Below are 4,653 nucleotides of genomic sequence, written 5' to 3'. Positions count from 1 at the left end.
TGTGTGTGTGTGTGTGTGTATATGACAGAAAATTGTATTATTCTATAGACTGTAATAACCAAAGGATAATATGATATAAGTTGAAATGTTCTAAAATGTAAAAGTTATAAAAAACCAATAAATAGTGACAAAACCAAGTTATTGAATGCTGAATTTCAGTTTTAAAGGCAGAGCTTCAGTAGACATCCAATCTGGGAGGGGGAAAAAAAAAAAGCTCACTGCCCGATCATGTACACTCTCGTAGCTCCAGCAAGATATTAACATGTAATGTGCTAGCTCACACCTTTAAAAACGGAGAGGTAATTGGGCATTTTTCTTTTTGATGTCCTGTCCTTTAACTTCTCAGTCTGGCATTTTTAATCCGGTTCAGATTAAACCACTCCCCTGTTCGGATGCTCGGGGCTCGGCAAATATAAAGCCCCAAATCTCTGGTTCACAACTGCAGAAAATCCTATTAAGATCACCTCCGGTTTAACACACACATTGTTAGGAAAATGCAAAATATGCAGCTTCACCGGTGCACTTTTAATTGAGGGTAAAGTGCCCCCAGTAGATAGATGCTGCACTATATGCTAAACCATTAGAGAAATTTTGAGAATGTCTGTCAAGGAAACCTCCAAACCACAGCCTCTCTCTTGGGGGCTCCCTCGGGGCTGAGCCACGGGTGGGGGGCACAGGGGTTCAGTGGGGTATCGTCGGGGTGTCTCACAAGAGGTGTCAGCTCGGGAGAATTTGACTGATTAGGTAATATTCCTGCATGTTCTTGTGTAAGCAACATTTCCCAGCCTATCCCCCTGTAGTGCTTGTCCTCGCCTTCACTCTTTCGCGGCAACTCTCGTCTCGTAACATGGCGACTCAGTACTTAAAGAGCCGCTGGTGACAACTGCCTTGACGGCGGTGGCAGGCATCAGCTTTCCATCGCAAAGCCACTTACCCCAAGAGGGCGCCCCCCTGGTGGATATGGTGACGCGTAAATTGCCCTCGCATCCGCCATGGCAACGGGAATGGCGACACGGGAGAAGAGTGTCTCGGCAGAGGTTTGCTGCCATTCATCATCATAACCTCCTGTCCCGCAAGAAATGACCTCGTAAATGCATCGGGCTCATCGACTAATGAGAGGTTGCTAACCTGTTGTTACCGACTGCAGTGTCAGACTCCTGGAGTCTAACGGGAGGGGGGGGGGGGGAATATCTTGTTTCCAAGGTGACACGTGATTGTTTCAATGAAAATAATTCTAATTGATGGTGATGATTTCTTGAGCTAAAATAACACTGAACAGGATGTTGTTAAAAAAAATGGCAACAAAAGCCTCCGTCGACCTTCGGAGCGGCTGGAAACCCACTGGTGCTGGCGAGAGAATCTAATGCAATTTTGAAAACATAAACGGCCACTTTACGGAACATAAAAGAGCGCGTCAGCTCACATGAAAGCCCCCGAGGACATCTGACGGACTTTTGATGTGCAGTAGCCTCCTGGCAAAGCATTCTTTACTCCTCAGACAAATATGGATCGACAGATTAAACACGCCCCCTTATTTAATAAAACCCCCCCACGCTGCACTTTGCTTTGCTGCATGATTAAGATACAATTACATCTTTATATTCACTGCTAAATTAAGCTCTTCACACCTTTCACTATACCTGCGACCCAGTGGAGTGAGTTCTGCCGCTGTGTGTGTTGATGAATGTCTTTGATTTATGAAACATGTCATTGAACAGTAATCATATAAGTAGAAAATCTCTTTGTAAGGAACAGGAAACTGACTTATTGCAAGTGTATCACTTGAGCCGTGGCTGGCTGAGCTCTCTGTTAAAGCACTACAGCTTTGTTGAGAACAGACGAGGCTTTTTATTTCTTCTATGATTTGTGATTCACAGATTTCCGAGCGATGCTCAAGCCAATTTCTGGACCGCTTTTCTCAATTGAGCGTGTGTTGATATAAACAGGACGGTGGTCAGCCGTCTGTACTAAAGATAAACGTGTGATCAAAGGGCATAACAAAACACGTAAGGGTCTTTTTTTCCCTCCTCCTCCTCCTCCTCCTCCTCCTTCTCTTCTTCTTCTTTTTTTTCTTTTTTCTTGAAGGGGAGAGTTTAAAGAATGTGGAACGGTTTCCAGGGGATACGAATGAAAAGCTTTTCGGAAATGTGGGGAGGAATTGAGCTGAAGGGGCAGCTTCTGACAGAAATTCCCCCGTAGCTTTTGGAGCCATGCGAGGAATCACCAGGGTTCTTCTCATCACACAAAGGAAGGCAGACGTGTGGTAATATTCAGTCAGGGTGCTCCCCGGTACTCCTTTAATAAAAGTTGTCTATTAATAAAAAGAGACAGCGACACAGCGGCGGCCCTAGTCGACCTTTAACCTCTGGTGTGTCCCCTTGAAATTGCTATTATTATTATTCCTTGTATTTTCCATTTGACTCTGAGGGCTTCACTTTCGGCTCATGTGACCTGTATGCTTGAAAAACCAACTTTAAATATGTCTTTTAAATGAAAATTGCCTTGATTAAAAAAAAAAGAAAAAAGATTTACATTAAGAGAGTACTGAACTAAAGCCGCATCGGTTATCTGAGTAATCAATGAGTCGATTGGCACGAAATGAATTGGCAACATTCATTTGGATAGTAGATGAATGCATGGACGGATTTGTGTAAATTTGATTGTCCAGCTTCCCAATGTGAGAATTTGCTGCTCTCCTATGTATCATGGTAATAGATTTGATTGTTTCTGTCTTGTTTTATAGATCAAATGATAAATGAAGAACTGATTAATCAAATATCTAAGTGTCTTTAGTTGCAGACTAGTAAATTTCAGAACATCAAAAGACTACTTGACTATAAAGTGTAGTAAATCTTTCAAGAAAATGCCTCCATATTTTTCGGCTTTGCACGGGCAAGATTATAAATGCATAAATGAAAGGTTTTTGCATATTGCACTTATTGGTGAATCCATTCATAAAATACCTTGAAAAAAAAAAAGAGTCAGTCCTGCGGACTTCCTTTGTGGGAGGGAGGCTTTTCACAGCCACGTTCTGTGTCACTAAAGGTGGAGAGTGTTTCACCTGGCCACTACAGTGGGAGTCTGCCTGCCTCTTGACCCTCTTACACAAAAGATTAAAGAGGGGAGAGGCATCTGACAGAACACAAGCCAGCCGCACTCTCCCTGGCCTGGGATTTCGTAACATACACACACTTACACAGAGGCGCCTGCACACCCTCTCACACACAGAGGATGTATTAGCACTACTGCAGATGTCTACAACATTGGGAAGGACCTACATCTTAAAATCAACCTGCAGATCATCGCTACAGCAGATGCAGTGTTTTTTTTTATTCTTCTTCCTTTAACGTGTCTGCTTTGTGGAAAAGGTGAGCCCCACTACAGTTGATGTAAAGAGCTGTGATTGGATAAGGTGGCCAAAGTCTTTGCAGTCACCTTGGCAACCAATCAATCTCAGGGAAACATGCTGCCCAAGTGTTTTTAATTTCTATTTCTGTCTATGCTGGCATTCTTGTAATGCATATTTGAAAACAGGAAGTCGTCCCCATCCTGTTCTCGTTATTAGTTTGTTGATCATTCTTACCTGACTGCCCTCATTAGGTCTGACAAGTCATGCAGTGATTAAAAATTGGAATGCTGCAACAACAGTGTAAGTATTAGGATCAGTGACTGCCTTAAGTCCCAGTGACAAGGAAAGCCTGGCCAACGACTCCTCTCCAGTCAGTGGGAAATCTTCAGCCTGGCTGCCTTCAGCCGATACAAAGCGACAGCTCCTGCAAGTGTAAGAGAGACCGCGAGTCCGGTCAGGGATTCTCGGGTGGGGGTTGGTTTTTCCACTACTTGCCTGTGTTATTTTCTGGGCTTAATCGGCTACAAAACGGAGGTCAAAAGACTTTACTTCGAGCAAGACCACATCTCTGAATCATCGCCGCCACCTTGAATGGAAAACACTGTGTGAATGCCTACACCATATGCTGTTGTTGCAGTCAGCGCCATATCAAACGTTCAAGTCGACAGTTGCGAAGACACCGAGCCAACTTGTGTACAGTCGCTTCCTCACTGCGAGCGCAAGTGAGAAAACACGGAATCGGGAGAAAACGGAAAGATCTGTTTGCGCGATCAGCATCCAAGTTAAGAGGACTGTAATGAATCATTTGTGAAGGCACAAGTTCAGCGCCTTATCTGACTCTGGCTGGCCACCAGACCCTGTGCACCGCCCTCACCTGCTGGGAGCAGAAGGCTTGCATGAAACTATTAAAATCCTGAACCAGAAAACTGTCCCTTTATTTTAGGAGAAGGACAGAAGCAGGGGCATACGGCATTTTTAAAAAGATACGTGGTGAGGGCTTGTTTTTCAAGGAAAACTTAAAAGGAAACTCTTGGAACATTAATTGCACCTTTAAAATTGACATGCGGCATGGATGGTTCTACAAAAAAATTTGCCAAATTATCATTTTCTCACATGATTAAAAAAAAATCTACCTCATTATCTGGCAGAAGCTGGACTGAAGAAGAGGCGTTGAGGGGAAACTTTTCAAAGCTGAAATGCTTCAGTGCTCAAGATCAGAGCAGCTGGTGGCAGGTTGGCTTTCTCGTGAAATAAAAAAGGGCCATCTTGTTTCTCACGCTTAAAACAAAGTCAAAATAAGGCCC

The sequence above is a fragment of the Scophthalmus maximus genome, chromosome 21 (assembly GCF_022379125.1).
Source record: "Scophthalmus maximus strain ysfricsl-2021 chromosome 21, ASM2237912v1, whole genome shotgun sequence".
Taxonomy (NCBI): domain Eukaryota; kingdom Metazoa; phylum Chordata; class Actinopteri; order Pleuronectiformes; family Scophthalmidae; genus Scophthalmus; species Scophthalmus maximus.
Note: the sequence above shows the minus strand (reverse complement) of the source record.